Source organism: Schistocerca cancellata, chromosome 7 (assembly GCF_023864275.1).
Source record: "Schistocerca cancellata isolate TAMUIC-IGC-003103 chromosome 7, iqSchCanc2.1, whole genome shotgun sequence".
NCBI classification, from domain to species: domain Eukaryota; kingdom Metazoa; phylum Arthropoda; class Insecta; order Orthoptera; family Acrididae; genus Schistocerca; species Schistocerca cancellata.
In genome coordinates, this window is record NC_064632.1 from 373939555 (window position 1) to 373955039 (window position 15485).

The 15485-nt window shown below is 45.2% G+C and overlaps 1 protein-coding gene across 2 annotated transcripts in view; it reads left to right on the forward strand.

The window, feature by feature from the left end:
- LOC126092261 (uncharacterized) overlaps nucleotides 1-15485 on the forward strand; it is a 918328-nt gene that overhangs the window by 499267 nt on the left and 403576 nt on the right. The gene's annotated exons all lie outside the window — the stretch shown is intronic.

The window sequence follows — 15485 nt, forward strand, 5'->3', positions numbered from 1 at the left end:
AACGAAGAAGGAAACGCATGACAGTTGCAGTACGAGGGCTGTTAGCAAGCGGAAGACGCTGTTGTTGTCGGCATCTTTACATGCTGTACGCTCAGAACTGAGAAGTGCGATGTGACGCGACGCACGGGCATACTAGAGATACTACGCAACACATCTGCGCAAAGCTTCACCGTATTTTCACCGTGGTTTTAATTTCGCGATTGATCGCAGGTTTAAAAAAATCCCTCGTATATTGCTGGAGCTTAGTGTACAAGAAAAAAACAGTTCGATACAATATAACTTTTGAAAAGCATACGTCCGAAAAATTCTAGTAGCAATTAATTTAAGATGTATAACAGCAACAAACTCTTATAACTTTGATAAAGCCATAATCTACATGATATAAAGTCGAAGTAATACAAAATCTGCCCGACCTGCTAGACGTGCGGTCTAACGCGCTGCTTCCCGAGCGCGAAGGCGTGCCGGTCCCCGGCACGAATCCGCCCTTCCATGTACCTCGGCGAATGCTCTTATTCCGCCTCAGTTACACTATGTCGGCGACTGCTTTGCAACACTGTCTCCATGTACGCGTATACCGTAATTACTCTACCACGCAAACATTTCGGGCTACAATCGTCTGGTATGAGACGTTCCGGGGGGCCGAACAGGACAATAAGCCTGGGTTCGGTGTGGAGCGGCGGTGGGGCGGTTGGACTGCTGCGGCCTGTTGTGGGGTTGTGAACCGCTGAGGGCTACGGCGAGACGAAGCCTCTCCGTCGTTTCTAGGTCCCCGGTTTAAGTACACAATACACAATATAAAATCTACATAACATAAAATAAGTATTTCTCCAAGCACGAAGACTGTGAATGCCGGTTTACAAACTATAGCTACATGAACGTGTGAATGAGAGAAATGTTGTCTCTTTCAGTCGTTTGCCCCTACATTCGGAAAGTCAGTTTTTCGGTCTTATTGAACCTACTGGCAATCTAAAAAGCACTGGAATTCACGTCTTTCGAAGGTCAAGCCTTCATCATCAGAATTATAGTACTAGAATCTCTACAAGTGACCGATATAAAACATAAAGAGGAACAATGAAAGTAATAATAAAGTAACGTTGTTACTTGCCTTGCAGCCGTGTCCTCTTAAGAAGTATATCCACATCACCGTCAACAGATAAAATTGATTAAAACTGAATAATGCACGTCGCCCAGGACCAAGGATACTGGCAATGCCACAATAATAACTATATGCATATGCAGCAGGTGTATCCTCCTGAACGCCACCTCCCGCAAGCAAACAAAAAACTACTGATGAATTCTTCTCGGGTTATTAGCCGAGTGGTGGCGTCTTCTTGTCGCAACGTTTCAATGAGTTTCGTACCCATCATCTTCTGGCGAAGATTTTGTTTTTGATGGCAGGTACATTCCGCCTATGAATGAATAACTTCCACTGGCCAGAATGTTACCTTCAAGTAGGCAGCTGCAAGTTCATCCACGTGAGAAGGTCCCCACGCAAGTAACTGAATAGTGTCCAGTGTTAAACTAGCTTGTAATTTCGAGAGTTCCTTGCCATTCCCGAGTTTTCTGCTACTTTAATGTCCGAAAGTTAGCTATCCGTATTTCTATGTGAAAACACCTAAAGCTTTTTAAATAAACCAAACGTAATTAACATTCGACATCTTTATTCTTCATGTCTGCATATTTGCGGCCCTCTGTCGGCAGAGGGCTCCAATTGTAGAGTGTAACATGGCGATTTGTAACGTATCTACGTCGGTGCGTGAGAAAGAGCGTGCTATAATTGAATTTCGAGTTCGAAGAGTTTGTCCACACATGGAACACCCCCTCCTACAACAGACCACAAACGAGCGATGCGACATCTACAACAATCCGACGCCTTGGGTTCACTGTCCACGATCATCCTCCTTACAGTCCCATCCGATCTTCACCTGTTTCCAAATCTTAAAGAACACCTTCGAGAACTTCACTTTGATAATGATGAAGCGGTGCAAGAAGAAGTGATGTTGTGGGTCTGTCAACAAAATTTAACATTTTGCAGTGATGGTATCAACAACCTGCTCTCTCGTTGGGAGAAATGTGTTCGTCGCCAGGGAGACTACGTTGAGAAACAAATATGTAGGCAAGAATAAAGACGTAGATTGTTAATAATGTCTGTTTTATTTAAAAAGCCTTAAGAGTTTCGGCATAAAAAATTCGGAGGCATTATTTGTAGCACGCCCTCGTACTTTCTCAATTTCAGTCACATCTATTGTCAAATATTCTTTGGTACGACGCGTTTGGGCAGCATGCTGTGATCATGAGGCGCCTAAATGTAAATTAGTATTCATTTGCGATTCACGTAAGCTGACGAGAATATATTTTTGCTGAATGTGCCAGTAACGTTGTATTTCAAATACTGCTCTCCCTGTTGAGAAAGATTATTTTAGTGTGCAATGTTATATATGTTGTATTTTTAAACAGTCTTAGTGATATAATGACTTACATGTTGTGCGAATACATCCTTCTTCGGCACACAAAGCACAGGAACAAACAGAACACCATCGCTTCACGAAGTTGTTTATATGCCAAAGATTAATGGTTCAAATGGCTCTGAGCACTATGGGACTTAACATCTGAGGTCATCAGTCCCCTAGAACTTAGAACTACTTAAATCTAACTAACCTAAGGACATCACACACATCCATGCCCGAGGCAGGATTCGAACCTGCGACCGTAGCAGTCGCGCGGTTCCAGACTGTAGCGCCTAGAACCGCTCGGCCACCACGGCCGGCTGCCAAAGATTCTTCAGTTGCTAAGATATTATACACTTTTAACTTCTAAGGTAATACCCGTACAAATAAGTGGGTGCGTTATTGTGTACTTGTTACTTTACCAGTTGAAGATCCTTTATCATTTAAACAATGTGTGAAGTTACCGTGTTGTGTTTGTTCATGTTCATTGTAAGCCAAATGAGGATATATTTCCACAATACGTAATTAATGATGTCACTGAGATTATGTAAATACTGATGCTCACTAAAATAAATTAATGTTTCTGGGAAGGATCAATAACATTCGGAACATAGCCTCACTTGCACACTAGGTACAAAATCTTTTCGGGACTTCACATGAATCGTAAATTAGTAACTGATGTATGAGTAACTGTTAGGCATCTGACGACCTCATCATCCTGCCGAAACTTTCCGTGTCAGTAACTGTGGAAAATAAACGTGAGTAGATCTGAGAAAGCGTTATTTTATAAATTCCGTAATACAGACGCAGACCTCAACGAATTCCATGAAATGTGGACATATTTCAGTTTAAAATAATTGTTATTGTTCCGCTATATTGGCTTGAATAGACGAGTATTCTGAAGACGGTAGGTGCGATGTTGACATCTGCGAGCGCTAAAGTGTGCAACATGGCGATCTTCGTGGTTTTCTACTTTTCATTTACTTGAGCAAGGAAAACTGACAGCAAGCGACGTGAAGGCTGTTTCAGAACTGGATTCATTTCATGGCCTGACTTCAGTTTGTCTAACACAAATGGCATGCATAATATTCGGTATAAAATCAACAAATCTACCAAACGTTCCCATACGAGTATTTAAAAGTGTATGACATTAAAGCGTACACAAGCAAATGCGCATTCACAGACAATTCGCCACTGTTCACTATCGTTCGCTTGAATCTGTGAAGAAGGGTTTACATTAGAGGGAACGGAAGATATATCGAGCGTAGCCTATGAGAGCTGTGTTATTGTTTTAGAGAGTAATAAATGGCATACTGGATTCAACACTGTACAGTTCGAACCACGATGCAAAATTGTGATATTGAGAGAGGACCATTTTTTGTGGTGAGCCCACTTTTTTTGACGAAGTAAGCGAAGTGACGTAGGAAAGAAAGAATTTAGCTGACACGTGGGTTTCTGCTAATTATATGTAATAGCAGTTAGGCACCACCTGTGGACATTTGCTGACACGGGCGTTAACAACTCCCCTCCATTCTGGAAGCATTTTGTTACTTTACATCTACATCTACATCTACATGGATACTCTGCAAAACACATTGAAGTGCTTGCCAGAGGGTTCATCGAACCACCTTCTCATTTCTCTATTATTCCAATCTCGTATAGCGCGCGGAAAGAATAAACACTTATATCTTTCCTTACGAGCTCTGATTTCCCTTATTTTATCGTGTTGATCGTTCCTCCCTATCTAGGTCGGTGTCAACAAAATATTTTCGCATTAGCAGGAGAAAGTTAGTGATTGGAATTTCGTGAGAAGATTCCGTCGCAACGAAAACGCCTTTCTTTTAATGATGTCCAGCCCAAATCCTGCATCATTTCTGTGACACTCTCTCCCATATTTCGCGATAATACAAAATGTGCTGCCTTTCTTTGAACTTTTTCGATGTATTCCGTCAGTCCTATGTGGTAAGGACCCCACACCGCGCAGCAGCATTCTAAAAGAGGACGGACAAGCGTAGTGTAGGTCTGTCACATTTTCCAAGTGTCCTGCCAATAAAACGCAGTCTCTCGTTAGCCACAACATTTTCTATGTGTTCCTTCTAATTTAAGTTGTTCGTAATTGTAATACCTAGGTATTTAGTTGAATTTACGGCTTTTACATTAGATTGATTTATCGTGTAACCGAATATTAACGAGTTCCTTTTAGGACTCATGTGGGTGACTTCACATTTTTCGTTATTTAGGGCCAACTGCCACTTTTCGCACCATTCAGATACCTTTTCTAAATCGTTTTACAGTTTGTTTCGATCTTCTGATGACTTTATATGTCGATAAAAGACTAAACGTCCATAAACGACTAAATCTGAGTACCTTACCTATCACTTTCGATCAGCATTAAATTCATCATGAAGCCATACGTGGACCTTGACTACGGGCACAGATGTTGCACAACAGTTCGAACAGAGGACAAGGTTTCCTCAAGGAACTGCCGCAGCCTACAGTGTTGCGAAATTGTGAAGACTGCCGGACTTCGAGAATAATCGAGATGGCCAGGTTATTTGTGCCATGTCTCGATCGGCGCGTACTGAAACTCTGCGACGGTCGGCCGCCGGCCAGTTTTTATGTCGAAGAGTGTAAATTTGCAGAAGAAGCCTAAGATCGTATAGTTGTTTATGTTTCGACTGTTGTAAGTACCAGCATCGCGCGAAACTCTGCCGAGTGGCAATGACTTGGTAGAAACGAGTAAATCGCAGGAGCTTGTTGGGATTTTTTTTTTTTTTTGTCCGCGTACCTGGAACCTGTTTCACTTATTTTGCAGACGTTCTGACGAAAGCTTCATTCCCTGCGGTCACCATTTACAGTTCTGACAGCTTGTTGTGGTTTGACTCGCGAGCGCCAGCGTCTCGTCTGAAGCGCGAGATATTGCTTGTCACGAAAGGCAATGCCATTACCACATAGCTAGACTATTATTTCGGCTCGTCGCTCGTCTGGCGGCGACACGGCCGCCCGTAAAATCACGCCTCTGCCTCTGCGTCGAATGACACGCGGAGTGGCAGGTGTATCGAGGTGTTTGGACTTGGCCTTCGCTCTGCGCAGCGACCGCGTCAAAATCAGGCGGCCGGGGCTCGGAGCCGGCCAGTCATGCACGCTAATTCCGAGGGCACCGCTGAATGCGAAACGTGACCGCGGCGGCGGCCGTCGTGCCGCTGAAGAATGGGCTGGGATGAGCGCCGTTTTCTGGGCAGAAAAAGACCGCGCGAGAACGCTAACGGTGTCGCGGGCTCGCCACACACTCCGGCCTCAACGCCCGAAGCTCTGAAACGCCTCCGCCAGCTGCGGAGCATAGGCCTTGTAATACAAACGATAGTCGGCTTAAATTTAAGTAGTGCAGGCTAAATACCTGTGTAAGCAAGAGATGACCTATCCTCGTTATGTTACACGGAATGAACTTGAGTGTGTTCGTCAAGTGCAATTCCAAATGTTAGATTCTGAAGTGAAAGGAATAAAATTAAATTTACCGCACAATTCAAAATCAATAAAGCGGTACTGGTGTACTCGCTATCTACATCTACATGTCTACATATATACTCCGCTAGCCACCAAGCGGTGTGTGTCGGAGGGCACAATTCGCGCCAAAGTCATATTTCCCCCACTCTGTTCCACTCGCGGATCGCGCGAGGGAAAAAGGAATGTCTGAACGCCTCAGTATGAGCTCTAATTTCCCTTATCTTTGAATGGTGATCATTGCGCGATTTGAAAGTTGGTGGTAATAATATACGCTCTACATTCTCGGCGAAGACCGGATTTCGGAATTTTGTGAGCAGCCCCTTCCGTTTAGCGCGCCGTCTATCTGAAAGTGTGTCCCACTTCAAAATTTCTATGAGATTTGTAACGCTCTGCCGATGGCTAAATGTACCAGTCACGAATCTTGCCACTCTTCTTTGGACCAACTCAATCTCTTGAATCAGACCCAACTGGTAAGGGTTCCATACAGACGAACAATACTCTAAGACTGGAAGAACTAACGTACTGTAAGCAATTTCCTTTGTTAAAGGACTGCATCGCTTCAGGATTCTACCAATAAACTGCAATCTAGAGTTCGCCTTGCCCGTCACTTGTGTAATCTGATCATTCCATTTGAGATCATTTCGAATAGTCACACCCAGATACTTGACGGATGTTAGCGCTTCAAAAGACTGGGCATTTATTTTGTACTCGTACATTAATGGGGATTTTCGCCTTGTAATACGCAGTAGGTTACACTTACTAATACTGAGACATAACTGCCAGTCATTACACCACTCATTTATTTTCTGCAAATCCTCATTGATTTGTTCACAACTTTCGGGTGATACTACTTTCTTGCAGACTACAGCATCATCGGCAAACAGTATAATGCCGCTGTCAATACCATCAACCAGATCGTTTAAGTAAGTCGTAAAGAGGAGCGGACCTATTACGCTGCCCTGGGGCACACCTAAAGTTACGCTTGTTTCTGTTGAAGTCACCCCGTTGAGGGCGACATACTGCTCTCTGTCTGTTAGAAAACTTTCTATCCAACCGCATATGTCATCGGATAGACCGTAAGCGCGCAATTTTTGGGGCAAGCGACAGTGCGAAACTGAGCCGAACACCTTTCGAAAGTCGAGAAATATGGCATCAACCTGGGAGCCGGTGTCTAGAGCCTGTTGTATATCATGCACAAAGAGAGCCAGCTGTGTCTCGCATGACCGCTGTCTCCTAAAACCGTGCTTGTTTCTGCATATGAGCTTCTCAGAGTGTAGGAAGGTTATTATGTCTGAACACAAAATATGTTCCATGATTCTACAACATATGGATGTCAGTGAAATTGGCCGGTAATTATGTGTATCCGATTTTCTACCCTTTTTATAGATTGCTATGACCTGGGCCTTCTTCCAGTCTCGTGGAACTTCCCGCTGTTCCAATGCTCTCTGATAGATGATGGATAAGAATGGTGCTATATTTGTAGCATAGTCGAGATATAATCTTACGGGGATATCGTCTGGGGCAGACCTTTACTCAAAGAAGCAAAATGCAGGGTCAAGGAAATTAAATGAACATCATTCTCTGACATTAAAAACACTCATGTGTAAAACTTAAGGACGAAAGTAACTTTCGTATGATGTATCACTGCAAGGTAACGGAGCTCGATGAAAGTTAGACCATACACAGAACTAACTGATACAGTATAGAGCAGAAGGTAAATGAAAGAAATACACAATGAGAGGAGCATAAATGATACTTTTATTCGAAGACGTAACCGCGATTTACGATGATCCTGTAGATATTACAAAAAGGCAGGACATGGTTGTTCAAAAATGGTTCAAATGGCTCTGAGCACTATGGGACTTAACATCTGAGGTCATCAGTCTCCTAGACTTAGAACTGCTTAAACCTAACTAACCTAAGGACATCACACACATCCGTGCCCGAGGCAGGATTCGAACCTGCGACCGTAGCAGCAGCGCGGTTCCGGACTGAAGCGCCTAGAACCGCTCGGTGACAACGACCGACGGCATAGTTGTTAATAAGGTGTGTGATGACACGGACGGCAGTGCATACTCTGCCACGTGCTTCCATGCTGGTCTGTAGGTTGGATAATGAGTTCTTGTGGTGAGGTGTTCTGCTTCTCCACCATCGCGCTTTACAGCTGCTAGATAGCCCTTTGATGTATGTTGAGGTGCTAAAGTACGTCTGCGCAACGCATGCCTCAGACGCTTGATTCAAGTCCGGGAAATGGGCAAGTAAACCCTTTCGTCGAATATCCTGTATCTGTTGAGAGGCCAGGCAAACGCGTGGTTGCTGAAGGGGGGCAGCAGTCATTTCAGTAGCTGCAGGGGCAACAGTTTGGATGATTAACTGATCTGGCCATGTAACAGCAACCAAAACAGCCTTGCTGTGCTGGTACTGCGAACGGCTGAAAGCAAGGGGAAACTACGGCCGTAATTTTTCCCGAGAGTATGCAGCTTTACTGTGTGGTTAAATGATGATGGCGTCTTCTTGGGTAAAATATTTCGGACGTAAAATAGTCCCCATTCGGATCTCCCAGCGAGGACTACTCCAGGAGGACATTGTTATCAGGAGTAATAAAACTGGTGTTCTACGGATCGGAGAGTGGAATATCAGATCCCTTAATCGGTTAGGTCGGTTAGAAAATTTAAAAAGGGAAATGAATAAGTTAAAGTTAGATATAGCGGGTATTAGTGAAGTTCGGTGACAGGAGGAACAAGACTTCTGGTCAGATGAATACAAGGTTATAAATACAAAATCAAATAGGGATAATGCAGGATAAAATAGGGGTAATGCAGGAGTTGGTTTAATAATGAATAAAAAAAATAGGAGCGCGGATTAGCTATAACGAACAGCATAATGAACGCGTTAGTATAGCCAAGATAGATATGAAGCTCGCGCCTACCCACAAGTGGCCACAAAAGCCTTGACAATTTTGTAACCGGGGTTTCCAGGGGCTGATGAGGACTCTGACCACAACTGATTGTTTATGGACTGTAGATTAAAACTGAAGAAACTGCAAAAAGGTAGTAATATAAGGTGATGGGACGTGGATAAAACGAAAGAACCAGAGGCTGTAGAGTGTTTCAGAGAGAGCATTAAGTTCAAATGGTTCAAATGGCTCTGAGCACTATGCGATTTAACTTCTGAGGTCATCAGTCGCCTAGGACTCAGAACTAATTAAACCTAACTAACCTAAGGACATCACACACATCCATACCCGAGGCAGGATTCGAACCTGCGACCGTAGCGGTCACGCGGTTCCAGACTGAAGCGCCTTTAACCGCACAGCCACACCGGCCGGCAGAGCATTAGGGAACGATTGACAAGAAATACGGTAGAAGAAGAATGGCTAGCTTTGAGAGATGAAATAGTGAAGGCAGCAAAGGATCATGTAGGTAAAAAGATGAGGGCTAGTAGAAATCTTTGAGTAACAAAAGAGATATTTAATTTATTTGATGAAAGGAGAAAATGAAGCAGGCGAAAAGGAATACAAACGTCTCACAAATGAGATCGACAGGAAGTGCAAAATGGCTAAGCAGGAATGGCTAGAGGTCAAATGTAAGGATGTAGAGGCTTATCTCACTAGGGGTAAGATACGTACTGCCTACAGGAAAATTAAAGAGACCTTTGGAGAAAAGAGAACCACTTGTATGAATATCAAGAGCTCAGATAGAAAACCAGCCCTAAGCAAAGAAGTGAAAGCGGAAAGGTGGAAGGAGTATATAGACGATTTATACAAGGACGATGTTCTTGAGGGTGATATAACGGTAATTGAAGAGGACGTAGATGAAGATGAAATGGGAGATATGATACTACGTGAAGACTCTGACAGAGCACTGAAAGACCTAACTCGAAACAAGGTCCCGGGAGTAGACAACATTCCATTAGAACTACTGATAACCTTGGAGGAGCCAGCCATGACAAAACTCTACCATCTGGTGAGCAAGTTGTACGAGACAGGTGAAATACCGTCAGACTTCAAGAAAAATGTAATAATTCCAAACTCAAAGAAAGCAGGTGTTGACAGGTGTGAGAATTACCGAACTATCCGTTTAATGAGTCACGGCTGCAAAACAGTAACACGAATTCTTTACAGACGAATGGAAAACCCGATAGAAGCCGATCTCGGGGAAGATCAGTTTGGATTCCGTAGAAGTGTTAAACACGCAAGGCGATACCGACTCCACGACTTATCTTAGAAGACAGATTAAGGAAACGCAAACTTACGTTTCTAGCATTTGTAGACTTAGGGAAAGCTTTTGACAATGTTGACTGGAATACTCTCTTTCAAATTCTGGAGGTGGCAGGGGTAAAATACAGGGAGCGAAAGGCTATTTACAATTTGTACAGAAACCAGATGGCAGTTATAAGAGCCGATGGGCATGAAAGGAAAGCAGTGGTTGAGAAGGGAGTGAGACAGGGTTGTAGCCTATTCACGATGTTACTCAATCTGTATACTGAACAAGCAGTAAAGGAAACAAAAGAAAAATTCGGAGTAGAAATTAACGCCCATGGAGAAGAAAAAAAAACTTTGAGGTTTTTCCAATGACATTGTAATTCTATCAGAGACAGCAAAGGACTTGGAAGAGCAGTTGAACGGAACGGACAATGTCTTAAAGGAGGGAAAAGATAAACATCAACAAAAGAAATGCGAGGACAATGGAATGTAGTCGAATTAAATCAGGTGATGCTGAGGGAATTAGATTAGGAAATGAGACATTTAAAATAGTAGCTGAGGTTTGCTATTTGGGGAGCAAAATAACTGATGATGGTCGAAGTAGAAAGGATATAACATGTAGATTGACTATGGCAAGGAAAGCGTTTCTGAAGGAGAGAAATTTGTTAACAACGAGTATATATTTAATTGTCAAGAAAGTGTTTTCTGAAAGTATTTGTATGAGGTGTAGCCATGTATGGAAATGAAACATGGACGATAAATAGTTTAGACAAGAAGAGAATAGAAGCTTTCGAAATGTGGTGCTACAGAAGAACGCAGAAGATTAGATGGGTAGATCACGTAACAGATGAGGAGGTACTGAACAGAATTTGGGAGAAGAGGAATTTGTGGGACAACTTAGCTAGAAAAAGGGGTCGGTTGATAGGACACATTCTGAGGCATCAAGGGATCACCAATTTAGTTTGGGAGGGAAGCGTGGAGGATCAGAATCATAGAGGGAGACCAAGAGATGATGAATTCAGTAAGCAGATTCAGGACGATGTAGGTTGCAGTATTTATTCGGAGATCAAGAGTCTTGCAGAGGATAGAGTAGCATGGAGAGCTGCATCAAATCAGTCTCTGGACTGAAGACCGCAACAGCAACAGCAATGCTGCGCTCCAAACGTACATTTTGCACACGCCCTATATAATTAGGGGAATATGGCTCTGTCTTGAACAAACCAAATTCTTGTTCTTTAAAACTTAAATATTTTTTCGGCGAAGTTTCACCATCATCAGTGGGTTTATGTGATATTTGGAAAAGAAATGAACCTTATGACAACGTCGAAACTTGGCCAAAAAAATGTTTAGGACTTAAAGAAGAATAACTTGCATTTGCTCATGACGGAATCATATGCCCATAATTATATATCGCGAAACCAGTCCCAAACACGTCTTCACCAGCTGTCAAATGTGAATGCTATTCCTGCAGCGGTTCCCGACTAATCAGAGGAAAGACAGTAACACTTACAAAACTACAATAATGCCGACGCCATAAAGAAACGTGAAAAAGGAAAAAAAGAAAGAAAGTAAGGCATAACTCAACCCCTCCTGCTCCCGAGTTCAAATCCTATATCTTAGGTAACCTGTCACACCTCGCGGTCAGTACATCGCATAATGAATTCTGACGTTCGGAACAGGTCATTTGCTGTCTGACGATCGCGTGTTCATTTTGACGATAGAGCCGTGTCTTGCTCAACGCTGAATGCGTGTAAAGCTGGCATAGCTGTCTCAGCTGATGATGGAAGGGCACTGGAAACGTTGTACGAAAGTCGGACAGAAAGTCGCTGTTTGTGTAAATATGTCAAGTCAGAAAAAGAAGTCGTTCCAAGTGAATGTAAGGATTACGCAAATCCAGATGCAATCGAGCGTGCCGGCCTACGATTACACGGACAGGTACAGAGAATAATGCCCCGGCGTCGGGTCTTGTCGCACCCGCGACGCGGTGTTCCTGTCATTTCCCAGCATGCCGCGCGCGAGCTGCTACTGTGGACCGCCGGCACCCGTGTGTGGGAGGTGTCGTTCTGGTCACCTATTAAGAAATCATAAGGTGGCCCCCGAACTGGTTTTCGGGCTGGCCCACAAGAATACATTCCATATCGTGTTGGCACACCAGTGCCAGCGACAGGAGCGATTAAGTTGTGACGGCTGTTGCACAGTGGTGGGAATAAAATTAACAGCGTTCCAATTCCATCGCACGCCCGTCTCTCTGTTTCATGATAAATACATTTCTGGTGTAGTTGCAACATCACGGTATGCCTTCAGTATCTGACCTCACTGTGATCCGAGCCAAGTGGTTACAATACTCTTAAGGGTGAATCAAATCGGGTGCTTCTGGGGAGAATTAGATTAAGAAATGAGACATTAAAAGCGGCAGATGAGTTTTTCTATCTGGGCAGTGTCAGAGTCATGTTCTCACAGCCAGGGCCTGTTTCAGACTCAAGTGACAAGCGCCTCTTGAGGCACCAAGCTGAGAAGAAGCGCAACAGCATATTTGTAAAGAAGGTGTATCATATACTACTGGCCATTAACATTGCTACACCAAGAAGAAATGCAAATGATAAACGGGTATTCATTGGACAAATATACACTCCTGGAAATGGAAAAAAGAACACATTGACACCGGTGTGTCAGACCCACCATACTTGCTCCGGACACTGCGAGAGGGCTGTACAAGCAATGATCACACGCACGGCACAGCGGACACACCAGGAACCGCGGTGTTGGCCGTCGAATGGCGCTAGCTGCGCAGCATTTGTGCACCGCCGCCGTCAGTGCCAGCCAGTTTGCCGTGGCATACGGAGCTCCATCGCAGTCTTTAACACTGGTAGCATACCGCGACAGCGTGGACGTGAACCGTATGTGCAGTTGACGGACTTTGAGCGAGGGCGTATAGTGGGCATGCGGGAGGCCGGGTGGACGTACCGCCGAATTGCTCAACACGTGGGGCGTGAGGTCTCCACAGTACATCGATGTTGTCGCCAGTGGTCTGCGGAAGGTGCACGTGCCCGTCGACCTGGGACCGGACCGCAGCGACGCACGGATGCACGCCAAGACCGTAGGATCCTACGCAGTGCCGTAGGGGACCGCACCGCCACTTCCCAGCAAATTAGGGACACTGTTGCTCCTGGGGTATCGGCGAGGACCATTCGCAACCGTCTCCATGAAGCTGGGCTACGGTCCCGCACACCGTTAGGCCGTCTTCCGCTCACGCCCCAACATCGTGCAGCCCGCCTCCAGTGGTGTCGCGACAGGCATGAATGGAGGAACGAATGGAGACGTGTCGTCTTCAGCGATGAGAGTCGCTTCTGCCTTGGTGCCAATGATGGTCGTATGCGTGTTTGGCGCCGTGCAGATGAGCGCCACAATCAGGACTGCATACGACCGAGGCACACAGGGCCAACACCCGGCATCATGGTGTGGGGAGCGATCTCCTACACTGGCCGTACACCACTGGTGATCGTCGAGGGGACACTGAATAGGGCACGGTACACCCAAACCGTCATCGAACCCATCGTTCTACCATTCCTAGACCGGCTAGGGAACTTGCTGTTCCAACAGGACAATGCACGTTCGCATGTATCCCGTGCCACCCAACGTGCTCTAGAAGGTGTAAGTCAACTACCCTGGCCAGCAAGATCTCCGGATCTGTCCCCCATTGAGCATGTTTGGGACTGGATGAAGCGTCGTCTCACGCGGTCTGCACGTCCAGCACGAACGCTGGTCCAACTGAGGCGCCAGGTGGAAATGGCATGGCAAGCCGTTCCACAGGACTACATCCAGCATCTCTACGATCGTCTCCATGGGAGAATAGCAGCCTGCATTGCTGCGAAAGGTGGATATACACTGTACTAGTGCCGACATTGTGCATGCTCTGTTGCCTGTGTCTATGTGCCTGTGGTTCTGTCAGTGTGATCATGTGATGTATCTGACCCCAGGAATGTGTCAATAAAGTTTCCCCTTCCTGGGACAATGAATTCACGGTGTTCTTATTTCAATTTCCAGGAGCGTATTATACTAGAACTGACATGTGATTGATTACATTTTCTCGCAATTTGGGTGCATAGATCCTGAGAAATCAGTACCCAGAACAACCACCTCTGGTCTTAATAACGGCCTTGATACGACTGAGCAGGTACTGCTGTCCATGCAGCTTCAACACATTACCACAGTTTATCAAGAGTAGTGACTGGCGTATTGTGACGAGCCAGTAGCTCGGCCACCATTGATCAGACGTTTTCAATTGGTGAGAGAGCTGGAGAATGTGCTGGTCAGGGCAGCAATCGAACATTTTCTGTGTCCAGAAAGGCCCGTACAGGACCTGCAACATGCGGTTGGGCATTATCCTACCGAAATGTAGGGTTTCGCAGAGATCGAATGAAGGGTAGAGCCACGGGTCGTAACACACCTGAAATGTAAAGTCCACTGTTCACAGTGCCGTCAATGCGAACAAGAGGTGACCAAGACGTGTAACCAATGGCACCCTTTACCATCACGCCGGGCGATTCCCCAGTATGGCAATGACGAATACACGCTTTCAGTGTGCGTTCACCTCGATGTTGCCAAACACGGATGCGACCATCATGATGCTGTAAACAGAACCTGGATTCATCCGAAAAAATGACGTTTTGCCATTCGTGTACCCAAGTTCGTCGTTGAGTACACCATCACGGACGCTCCTGTCTGTGATGCAGCGTCAAGGGTAACCGCAGCCGCGGTCTCCGGGCTGATAGTCTATGCTGCTGCAAACGTCGTCGAACTGTTCGTGCAGATGGTTGTTGTCTTGCAAACGTCCCCATCTGTTGACTCAGGAATCGAGACGTGGCTGGATGATACATTACAACCATGCGGATAAGATGCCTGTCATCTCGACTGCTAGTGATACGAGGCCGTTGGGATCCAGCACGGCGTTCCGTATTACCCTCCTGAGCCCACCGATTCCATATTCTGCTAACAGTCACCGGATCTCGACCAACGCGAGCAGCAATGTCGCGATACGATATACCGCAATCGCGATAGGCTACAATCCGACCTTTATCAAAGTCGGAAACGTGATGGTACGCATTTCTCCTCCTTACACGAGGCATCACAACAACGTTTGACCAGGCAACGCCGGTCAACTGCTGTTTGTGTGTGAGAAATCGGTTTGAAAGTTTCCTCATGTCAGCACGTTGTAGGAGTCGCCACCGGCGCCAATCTTGTGTGAATGCTCTGAAAAACTAATCATTTGCATATCACAGCATCTTCTTGCTGTCGGTTAAATTTCGCCTCTGTAGCACGTCATCTTCGTG